Here is a 12383-nt window from a genome sequence, read left to right as displayed (position 1 = left end):
GACACACATCCTCCGCTCTGACACTCCCGTCTCAGTCCAGCCGTGGTTTATGGAGGACTCCCAGTACCGTCTACCTCCATTAAGCACTTCCATTTCCCTAAAAGACAAATTAATCTATTTTACTAGGTTGATAATTGGAGAGTATTAAACCTAAACACCACTTTAAAAGTCACTGAGAGACTTCCAGCTGCTTCTCTCAGAAGCACAGCTTGCTGGCTGTCCTACAGTCTCAAGAGCAGCCCAGGGCACTGCACTGCCTAGGAGGAGGCTCATCCGCCTCGTCCCAGTGGCCAGCTAACTCTGTGTGGATGAAATCTACAGTAGACTTGTGGCCACTGCATAAAGGCTCAGCAGTGAACTTAGTGAACAAGGGTCCCATCTCACGCTGTGTGTGTGTGTGTGTGTGTGTGTGTGTGTGTGTGTGTGTGTGTGTTTTCCTCTACTGTTCCCCCTCTCATTCTCCCTCAGACGTCCTGGCTACTCTCCACTTGCAAAGTCCTACCATTCACTGAGCCTAGGAGACAGCAAACCCCTCCCACATCTCCCCTCCTTGGGAGTCCCACATCCCTCACTGTCTCTGGCCAGGTCACAGATCATTTATCCACTACCCTGATCTACAGACCAGGATACTCTAATGGATTGACTGCTGATGCTCATGTGGATCCCTTCTGTCTAGAATACTACAGACAGAGGGCATTCTGAGTCCTTGCCGCCAAATTTAATTTTGAATTTTCTAGTTACTTTTCTCATTGGGGTGACAACCTGCCTGATAAAAGCAACTTAAAGAAGAAAAGATTGCAGAGGCAGGTGGATTGCCGTGAGTTCAAGGCCAGCCTGGTCTGCAAAGTGAGTCCAGGACAACCAAGACCATACAGAGAAACCCTGTCTCGAAAACCAAAGGAAGAGGAGGAGGAGGAGGAGGAGGAGGAGGAGGAGGAGGAGGAGGAGGAGGAGAAGGAGAAAGGATTGATTTTAGCTTACAGTTTGAAGGATGCAGTCCATCCTGGTGGAGCTGGCATGGCAGAAGGAACCTGAGACCGCTGGTTACTTTGTGTCTGCACTTAGGAAGCAGAGACAGGAGAAGGTTGGGCTCAGCTCCTTTTCTACTGTTTCCCTTATTTGGTCAGTCCTTCGGATGGAGCCCATAGTCTTTGCTGTTGCTGTGCAATGCTCCAGGCTACAAAGTCTCTTAGTTATTTACCTTCTTCTTTTGCTGTGGATTTACCTCAGTTCCAGTCTCGGCTACTGTCTAACATGCCTGTTCGCCCCAAGCACAGGCATGGAGCACTTCATGGACTCAGTGGGTTTTATTAATAGCTGCAAGCAGCATTCCTGAACATAACTTTTCTCATTACTGAAATACATCCTTTCCTCACACAGTATATCTTTATTACAGTTTTCCTTCCCTCGGCTCCTCCCAGTCCCTCCTCCCCTCCCCTCCCCTCCCCTCCCCTCCCCTCTAGTTCCACTCCTTTTCTGTCTTTCATTAGAAAAAAACAGGCTTCTAAGAGATGGCAACCAAATATGGCAAAACAAAAATAGAGTAAGATGAAGCAAAAACTACCATACTGAAGCTGGACAGGGCAACTCAATGAGAAGAAAAGAGTCCCAAAGCAAGGACAAGAGTCAGAGACCCACTCACTGAACATAACTTTTAAGTGAGCTGATAACGGTCTGTAACTCCAGTTCCAAGAGAGCTGACATCCTCACACAAATGTACATAAAAATAAATAAATAAATAAAAATTTAAAAATAGCACCTGGGCATGCTGGGTTCTCCCCCAAGGGCACAGGAAAATGTCAATAGCAATGATTTTATATGTGAAAAGTCCTTTGTTTGTACTTGTGAACAACAGAATCAATATGTTCAGTGGGTAAAAGATAGATTAGTAAACATTAGGTGTTGGCATTTAGTCTTAATGTCATGAATATAGACAGCTTAGATGTTTATATTAGTTACCAAAATAAGAGTGAATTATAGTGAAATATATGTGATCCTTATGTCTGAGTACATAAGACATCTCAAAGTATGTAAGTCTACTGAATAAATGTTAGTGGGAAATAGGGACCAATTTTCATTTCTAGTAAGAAATTTTAGATTTCTTAGACTGAGACATGAAATAAACACAATTGTAATTGACCTAAACCCGTAAGTGCACTTAGGGTAGATGTTAGCATGAAGTCACGGCAATAATCCATGACAACAGAGTTAACAAACATGTGAGGAAAGCCTGACCAACCCAAGAAGGAGTGTGCAGTTGCAGGGATCAGACCCAAGGGTGCCCGGTAGTTAAGGGCTGTTCTTGCAGAATACCTAAGGTTGGCTCTTGGCACACACATGGAGGCACACAACTAATTTTAACTCCAGTCCCAGGGCACTCAGCGCCCTCTTATGGCCTCCAGGGCACCTGCACTCACATTAGCACAAAAAAATACCCTAAAGGGGTAGGTGTAGGAGAGAGGACTCTCTCTCTCTCTCTCTCTCTCTCTCTCTCTCTCTCTCTCTCTCTCTCTCTCTCCTCTCCCTCTCTCGGTGTGTGTGTGTGTGTGTGTGTGTGAACAAAACTGGCTTTGTCAGTGACCAGAGAAGAGCAGATGACTTGTCAAAAGGTGTGAGACTGGAGGAGCCAGCCTGGAGCAAGAGTGAAGTCGAGGCATGTCCAAACCTCAAAAATCTCATCTTGAGGACAGCAGGAGTAGGACTGTTCCCCCTGTTCTGGACCTGAATGTGCTATGGACCTTTGAGGTGATGATGTGGTCTGGCACTCAGGGTACATGTTAAATGTCCTTTCTCCTTATAAGGTCATGTGCATCAAGCACCTGGAATTCTTCTTCATACAAGTAAAGCATTCTCAGCACCTGGGGCCCGGCCAATGATGCACACTCACTCCAGACGCCTCTGCTCGATCCACAGAGGTTTAAATAGCCTTTGTTTCTCAGCCCACCCCCTAATTAAATGATCTGTCTCACTGAAGCTGTCTCCTGAGAAGCCTGTTTCTCGTGTGCTCACCACTGTGGAGCCCTCCATCCTTCAGCCATTTCTGCCAGGATCCATCAGTTGTGATCATGGGATGCAGGCCACTATGGGTGGGGAAGCAGGCCAGGAATGGCAAAAAGACACAACTGTGACTACTCAAGCCTTGAGGTAAGAAGAGTAGAGGGGCTTTCTCACACACAACTGGGGCAGCTCTTTTGGGGAGCCCCTGACAGTGTATGGGACCCTCTCTGCTGCTCAGCACCTGGGGATCAGCACTCCCGTGTACAGGGGTCTGTCCTTTGGAAACGGTACAAAATATAAACAAAATGTATATAGAACACATCCAACCAGATTCTGTTCATCAGTGTGAAAAAAAAATTCTAAAAACAGTGATACCAAACTACAGGAAACTAAAGAAAAACAAGTGTCCTGTGCGTCTGCAGAAGAGGACACAGCCATTGGACGAGGTTCCTGAAGCACCACCCCACACAGGATGACAGCTGGATGACAGGATGACAGACCCCAAATCTTCCTGCCTTGCTCGGGAAGCCTCCACAGTCAAACGGGTTCAAGTGTGGGTACAGATTCAGTTCCTGGAGAGCATCTGACCCTTGAACTATAGACCTTAAACTCCAAGACTGGAGAAGCACTGCTGGGTTCAGGACCTTGGAGAACTCCAGTGTAGCAGTGAGATGAAAGATGGCAGCAGGCCCAGTAGGAGCAGCGGCCACCTCCCAGAGAGGGGTGTCTGCTGTGGGAGTCAGGCATGTGGCGGCTAGAGGAAGCCATGATAGAAGCTTCTAGACAGGCAGGGTCTTCATACATACAAGACCTGGCCCTTCTTCCTGGCCAGGCGGGAGAAACTGAAGTGAGATGGAGCATTTCCTGATCCTGTCTTTATGCTGCTGTGGTGTTGAGCTCAGGCAGTGTTATAGGTCCCTGAGAAGAGGAGGAGAAAGAAACAGAGTGGTGTCCCCCTCACTCAGGGGAAGGCTAGAGGGCAGAGCAGTGGGAAGCCAGGATCAGCACGTCACCACCTTTCTGGCTGCTGCCCTTGGCTTTGGGCAGGGTGTTCTGTTGACTGTCACAGAACCTGAGTGTGTGAGGAGTTCTGAAAGCCAAGCGAAGCTGTAACAACCCAGAGTCACCTGACGCCATGCCCTGCACTGACCCTGTTCATGCAGTAACTTCCTGCACGCTGTCCTGTTTGTCCATGTTGTGAAACTTCATTTTGAGTACACGTAGTAAGTCACCGAGTGTGTCTTCCGAGCGAAGGCGGCCTCGTGGAGAGATCTGAGATGCGCGCACTCCAGCACAACACATGGCGGGGTGTCCTGTAGCCGATGTGGATCCACACAGAAGTGGATAACTCAAGGAAGTCCTCAGGTTCCGCCCTCTCCCTCAAGTCTGTATGTAAAGAAAGTAACCATCCATTCATATAGAATGTGTTAAGACCTTGATTTGACCTTTTAGGACTCTCATTTTTTTTTTTTAAGTAACTTTGTACCGGGCAGTGATGGCGCATGCCTTTAATCCCAGCACTTGGGAGGCAGAGGCCAGGGGATCACTGTGAGTTCGAGGCCAGCCTGGTCTACAATTCAAGTCCAGGACAGCTAAGGCTACACAGAGAAATCCTGTCTCGAGAAACCAAAAAATAAAATAAAGTAACTTTGTTAAACACATTTCATTTAGTGTTGCTACCTAGTAATGTGGCTTGGCACTAACACTAAATTCTATTTATAGGACATATGTTTATGTTCTTTCTCAGTTAAAAAAAAATGCAAAAAAAAAATACATACTTGTCTCCACTGAAAGACTAGATCTAGCTACTTGATGACCAGGGTGATAACTTGACTGGAGAGATAATTACCTTGTAACCCTGAGGCCCCGAATTAGCTCCTCAGGACCTGCATAAAGAGCCTGCCAAGGCCCTTGTGACCTCAGCTCTGGAGCGGTGGATGCAGGTGGATCTTGCTGGCGAGCCAGGCTATTCTAACCAGTGAATCCCAAACCAACCTACAACAAGAGTGGCACCTGAGGACTGCCAGCCAAGGCTTCCCTCAGACCTGCGCACACACAAATATTTGAAAGCCTCTGATTTTTCCCTTCTAAAAATGCTTCGACTGTGTTTTCTGTGAGATACTGGCTACTGTGTGCTGTAGGGTACAATAAGAAGGTGACGACCCTGTATTTTCAGTTTCATAGTGACTAAACTTCTGTGTGGTCAGAAACTATGGAAGCCAGTCTCAGAGAAAAGACCAACACTAGACCCATCTGCCCAGGGTGAGAAAGAGTACCTAAAGACTGACAGATGCTTAGCCACACACAGGTGAGGAACAGATTCAAGGAATCCCGGATGAGGGGGTCTTTGCCTCGTGACAGTGTCTGACCTTTAAACTATGAGACATAAAACTAAATAAGGGCCAAATTCGATTTATTCTGGAACATAAATTTCAGTGAACATTCAGAAATCAGTTAGTGTAATTCACTATAGTTTTATATTATACTAGAGAGCCCAGGGGCTGTCTCTGACTGATGCCTGCCCTGGGGACCCTTTCCCCTAGCTGGGCTGCCTCATTTGGCCTCAGTAGGAGAAGGTGTGCCTAATCTTAGAGCAGCTTGATATGCTAAGGCTGGCTGGTGTCCACGGGAGGCCTCCCCTTTGCTGAAGAGAAAGGAAAGAGAAGTGAAAGGGGAGGGGGGAGGGGAGGAAGGGGAGGGAGAGGGGCAGGGAAACTGTGGTCAGAATGTAAATTAATTATTTTAAAACTAGAAAGCCAAAGAGTATCTCAGTGCCTGTCAAAAAGTGTCGATATAAACTTTTATATGCCTTTAACTAATTTAAGGTTATTAATCTATTTGGATGGAAGAGTTTTTCTTTAAACTGAACCTAACAAAATCTTAAAGCAAATATTTTACCAAATCACAGAATCTAAACATCTTCTATCAAAAGGAACAAAAATGGCAAAGGCATTTGCCACTCAAGCGCAGGGACCCGAAGTCAGCCTCACCCATGTAAAAAGCCAGGGAGTCGCAGCATGCCCCATCACTCCAGCACTGCAGAAGTGGGCACAGAGGGGTTCCTCAGGTTCACCGGAGAGCCCAGCCAGCCAAACCTCTAAGCTCCAGGTTCAGTGAGAGACTCTGCCCCAAATAATAAAAGGGAAAGAGAAATCTGAGGGCACAAGACATTGGCCTCTTGCCTACATTCACACTCACAGGCACACCTGCACATGCACCCCATACACATGTGCATACACACAGGAATATACATGCACATATACACACAAAAAGTAGATTAAAAGAAGACTCTGCCCTTGTGCTATGTTGATGGGTCTAGCCTGGGAGTAAGATGAAGTTCATTGAGTAATATAAAATAATTTGAAAAGAAGACATAAGAAAAATGGTATTTCCACTGTATCTCCAATGAACCGTCTCCCCCTCCCCACATATTCAAAATATGAGGGCTAAGCAAAGTCATTGGATGTTTTATTTCTTTTCCCAAACAATGACAATTTTGTTTTAAAAAGAGAAATTTTGTATACAGATAGTATTGGCGAAAGGAACAAAAGAGAAAAGGTGCCAGAAAGAAATCTAACCAAATATGCTCGACACCTCTACAGGCAAAATTACATAACTTTATAAGATGAAAGTTGAAAATGTCCTAAGCAGATTGGGAAATGCGCCACGTCTGTGGGAGGGACGCAGTGTCTTTAAAGATGTCCAATGTTTCTAAATTTATTGCAGTCCTCAGAAGGTGGCACATTAAGCTTGTCAAACCAGTTCTAATTGCACCAGGAAAAGAGTTAACTGATAATCTCACAGCCTCCTGTAGAAGGAGCTGATGGAGATTTGCCAGCGAGGTTTCTTTAAACGCAAAGCAGTTAAGAATGTGACATGTGACATATTGGCCTCTGATAGACAAGGATGTTGTCAGAGGAAAGGAAACAGGACATGGAAGCTGATTGCAGACCCGACACACCAGAAAAGCTCAGAGTCACACACCTGACACACCAGAGAAGCTCAGAGTCACACACCTGACACACCAGAGAAGCTCAGAGACACACAGCACAAAAGCCATGTTAAAAACCAGCTTCCAGAATTGGGGGGAGAGAAAAGCAAACTCAGGTCATTGCCTGCCACAGACACAAAGATTTTACACAGGCACCTTGAAGGCCTGAGCAGAGAAAGGGAATGTGGGAGGAAGTACTTGAGGGTGTGGGTGGGGGAGAAGAAAGCAAGGACTCAAACGAAACAAAACAAAAGTCCAAAAGAAGAGTCAAGGAATCTAAGTAAAAATAGGAATTGCCACTCATTCTAAAGACGGCTTGAAGAAGATGGATTGGAGTGACCAACTGGGAAGCATGCGTGTCATACAGCACCAGCCCTTGGTCTCCATGAGCAGTGCCTGCCAGCCTGGCAGAGAACTGCTAAGTCTGTGCTGCTGGAGGAGTTTGCAACTTGCTTGCGCACTTAAAGTAATTTTTATTATGCATGAAAGCTGAAGGTGTAGAATGAACACTGGCAATCCCATTTCTCTACAGGACACTCTGAGAGAGAGGGAGAGGGAGAGGGAGAGGGAGAGGGAGAGGGAGAGGGAGAGGGAGAGGGAGAGGGAGAGGGAGAGGGAGAGAGAGAGAGAGGGAAAGAGAGAGAGAGGAGAGAGAGAGAAGAGAAGAGAGAGAGAGGAGAGAGAGAAGAGAGAGAGAGGAGAGAGAGAGAGGGAGGGAGAGAGAGGGAAGAGAGAGAGGAGAGAGAGAGGGGAGAGAGAGAGGGAGGGAGGGAGGGAGAGAGGGAGGGAGAGAGGGAGAGAAGAGAGAGAGGAGAGAGGGGGAGGGAGAGAGAAAGGGAAGAGAGAGAGGAGAGAAAGAGAGAGAGAGGAGAGAGAGGGAGAGGAGAGAGAGAGAGAGAGAGAGAGAGAGAGAGAGAGAGAGAGAGAGAGAGAGAGATCACCGCAGGGCCCTCTCTGGAAGTCTGGCATCGTTTTTTGCCAAGCAGAACTCTGCCACACAGAGACAACCCTTCTATAAGATCCCTACAGAGTGGCTCACAGCCAGGCCTGAGATGCAGTGATGATAGCAGCTACCGAGTGTGTGAACATGCCATGCTGGGGATCCAGAGGCAGTTTCACAACTACATAAAAGAGTCATTTGATTTGTTTGTTTTGTGTGTAGTGTGTATGCACATGCTCACTAAGACCAGAAGAGGCGTCTGATTCCCTTTAGTCACAGGTGGTTGTGAAGTGCATCACATGGAGGTTGGGAACGAAGCCTCATCTTCTGAAAATGCAGTGAATTTTTTAATTGCTGCATCATTTATCCAGCCCTTTTTACCACTACTTTTTAACTGAAAGAGAAAAATCCAAAATATAATCCAAAAGCGTAGAATAATCTTGCTAGCCAGGAGTGGAGGTACACATCTTTAATCCCAGCACTCGAAGGCAGAGGCAGGCAGATCTCCATGTGTCTGAGGCCAGCCTGGTCTACAAAGCTGGTCCAGGACAGCCAGGGCTACACAGAGAGACCCTGTCTCTCTAGCTTGTGTTGTCCTGCAAGGTCTTTTAAGAATAGGCCTCCAGGGCTGAGGGTGAACTTTCCTGTCTGAGAATCTCTTGGACCTGTTTCTGCTGCTGGGGTCCTGGATGGTTTTAATCTCATTATCATGAAACTTCATCCTAGACATCAGCCGCAATCTCTTTCCCTTTAACTTTTCACTCTCTTCCTTATGGAAATCTATTCTAAGAGATCAAATATTGATATTTCTTTGTCTTTCCCCCTGAGTTTCATGGCTGCATGCTTTAACTCTGTTCATGTTACTTCTGTGAATGAAGACAGGGATCCACCCCACCTTCAAAGTGTCTTCAGGATGCCTTCTGAGGATGCTGACTGCACCCTGGACAGTTAGTTGTGTGTTAGCTTTCATGCAGTGAAATGTCAGCTCGCCAAGCCAGTACTTTGCCCTTTGGACAGCAGGGCTAATTTCAGATTTACAATTGTCTTTCTGATCTGGTGAAGTGCAGGTGTGCTCTCTGCCATCCTCTAGATTCTGCACTTCCTAGCGGGCACTATTGGGTTCGGAAATGCCATCCCACTCTCCTTACAGGGAAGTGAGTCACCTGCTACTAGGACTTTGCCAATGTCAGGGAACACTGGCTGACTGGATCATACAGCCCAGACCTGCTCCAAGCAACAGGAGGCTGAGAGCAGCTACCCATGCAGGGAGGTGACCCAGGCGAATGGGAAGTGACTCTTCACCCTGAGAAAGATTTCATCCAGGAGTACGGCTTGCTGCTCACACTGCCCAGTCAATGACAGAAGGAGGGGTCTCAGCTTCCTGTATGTCTCTGCTTTACCCAAGAGACAAGTGGAGCTGACCCAGCAGAACCAAGAGACCTGGGGGATCCAAAGGCTTGGAGGGAACTAAGAGACCTGGGGAACCAAAAGACCCGGGGACCAAAAGGTCTGGAAGACCAAGACTTCTGGGGGGGTAGCCAAGATACATGATGGGACTAAGAGACCCAAGAGGACTAAGACACATGATAGATCCAAGAGACTTGGGGAACCAAGACATCTGGGGGGACCAAGGCATCTAGGAGACCAAGAGACATGGGAGAACCAAAAATTCGTAGAATGGTGGGGTACCAGTCGCAGACACAGGTATAGGTGAGAAGAGATTGTGTGTGGGACCCTTGAGTACAACTGTGGCTGTTGAGTCTGACGGAATTCATTCTGTCCTCAGGTCTGTACAACCTTGTCGTCAGACCTCATAACTGAGCACGTCAAGTGCGACTGTGGATCACAGTCACATGATGTCCCTGGCATCACAGTCCAAGAGAGCATGAAGAGTCCGAGATCAACCAGACACAAGACACAACAGTCACTAACCCTTGACTTACATAGTGTGCTTGCAGTCTCACTTTCCAGTGAGATGGTCAGTTCCTAGCTTGGGAAGCAGGCATTGGCTTAGAGACCCTGGGTTTCACTTAACTGCTGCTCTCTCTGTGAAATGGGCACTCTTGGTTCTCACAGGAAATATGTTAACTCCCACATTTATGTTTGAAACTCAACCCACCCTGGCTTAAGAGAAAGGAGTAGCAGACATCAATTTAGATGGGAAGAGCAAACTTATTTGAAACCGAAAAAAGAAAGTGATCGTGGAGGCAGGTAGCCAGCAAATTAGTTATATTTTAAAAACAAAAACAAAACAAAGCCAAATAAACCCATCTAAACAGGAGGGGCAGGGAATGTAATGCCAGGGACACACACAGGGCTGGTCCTCAGCACCGGAGCACAGAACATAATGCTTGCCCCATCAACTACCTTTCACCCCTGCTTCTGTGAGTTGGAAGGTTCCCCACAATGTGGGTGATAGCCACACAGTACTGAAAACAGATCTAGCCAGCTTCCAAACCAATTTAAACGTAAGTGCTCAAAGTCTGACACTGATGCAGTAAAATAAAAAAATGCATGTAAAGCGAGATTTGTCTTAAAAGTTGCTGCCATTTTCTTCCCATTTGGCTGCATTTTTTCCTTTTCTTATATACAGATAATCTATTTAACTAGGGTGGAGGTCAGCCACCCTCCCTCCTTCCCTTCCTTTCCCCCCTCCTTCCTCTCCTCCCTCCCTCCCTTTCTTTCCCTCCCTCTCCCTCCTCCCTCTCTCCCTTCTTTCTTCCCTTCCCTCCCTCCCTCCTTCCCTCCCTCCCCCTCCTCCCCTTCCTTTCCATCCCTCCCTCCCTCCTTCCCTCCCTTCCTCTCCCTCCTCCTTCTCCCTACTCTCCCTCCTTCCCTCCCTCCCTCCTTTGTTTGTGTTCTGAGACTGAACCACAGTGTGCAGTCCTGGAAAGCCTCACACTCTTGCAGATGCCCCTGCTTCTGCTGGCCAAGCATGGGGACCTTAGGCTTGCCCCATCACACCACATACTTGTTTCATCATTATAACTTTGTATCATCTTTTCCTGGAATCTTCATGGACCCTGATATGGAACTTGACAACAAAACCTCCTGGGCTTAGAGATTAAACCATATCAAATCATTCTATTAACATGCTTTTAATATATGTATAAAGTATGGTCTTAAGAAAAAAAGAGACAGAAACCATTTACTCTACAGGTTGAAAGGGATGGGTTAAAATAGCAGCATCAGGAAATAAAACTACAGTTAAGAAAAAAAACCAGATGATGTTGTAACAACATGTGACAATTTCTATTTTCAAATCCTATGTCACAACCAGAGATGCTTAGAAAAACCGAAGTCCCCAACCACATAAAGACTGGAGCCTCATGGAGGCAGAAGGGCGCGGAGGCAAGGCCATGCATGCTGCATGGACATGGCGGAGGCAAGGCCATGCATGTTGGATTGATGTGAACAACCAGGCTCCACAGACCCCCGCAGCATGCCACCCACTCAGTGTCTGCTGGGCTTTATGGTTCGAGCTGAAGATACACCAATGGCCTGTACATCAGTCCTTTTAAACCCACAGAGTGCAGGACGTGAATGCCACCCTGAAACTTCTACAGTCTGGTGAATTAAACACAGCGTATATTTACCCAGATAAAGGTAAAAAAAAAAAAATACCAGTACATCTCAGTTTTTTGTTTTTAATTACAATGTATAACTGGTTTTCAAATGTTCAAAGAACAAGGTAAGATAGGACCAACACAGAATTCTTTCCTTAGCCCAGTAGCATGGGCGTGGTCTCTGAAACATTGAGAAAGAAGTGGCCAGTGTTGGAAGGCCTGTTGCTCATCTCCCAGTAGTAATTCCTAGAGCGTGCCTGTCTGCCGAGCAGTCCCTACTGCACAGTTTTAGAGGACCCGGCTTGCAGGGCTCTGCCTGTGTTTCACAAGCTGATTGGGTTATTTTGTTTGCGGAGTGCGGAGAGGTTGGGGGGCTGGGAATGCTTGTACTTTTTAGTTACTTTAGTTCAGTTACTATCGTTTGTGTTAGAAATGTGTTAAAACATTTATACTTATACTTACACAAGTATAAGACACTTGCGAAGAGCTAAAAGGCTTTGTGCTTTGGTTGCAGCCTGGGGGCTCCACCCATGTTGGGCCGGCACCCTGCCACTGAGCTGTGTCCCCAACCCTAATTCTTCTGTTTAATCTTTTATGAATCTATAGACTCATAGGACAGACAGATGGAAATTCCCTACCTAGCAATTAAAACACTCAGCTCAATTCCCTCTTGACCAGGAATCATATACTTACGACGCCTGCATTTGAGAGGAGGGCATTTTAAGTGTCCCCTGCATACTGCTAAGGGCCACATGTCATGGTATGTGAACATAGCAAGCAAACACTCTCACCAGTTTACTGTTGCTGCTACATCATGAGTGAATGTCTACACATACACACATGCACCACATGCCTGTCTGGTGCTTGTGGAGGTCGGAAGATGTCGTAT

Source organism: Acomys minous (assembly GCF_964271855.1).
Source record: "Acomys minous genome assembly, chromosome: 15".
NCBI lineage: Eukaryota > Metazoa > Chordata > Mammalia > Rodentia > Muridae > Acomys > Acomys minous.
This window is presented reverse-complemented; position numbering follows the sequence as displayed.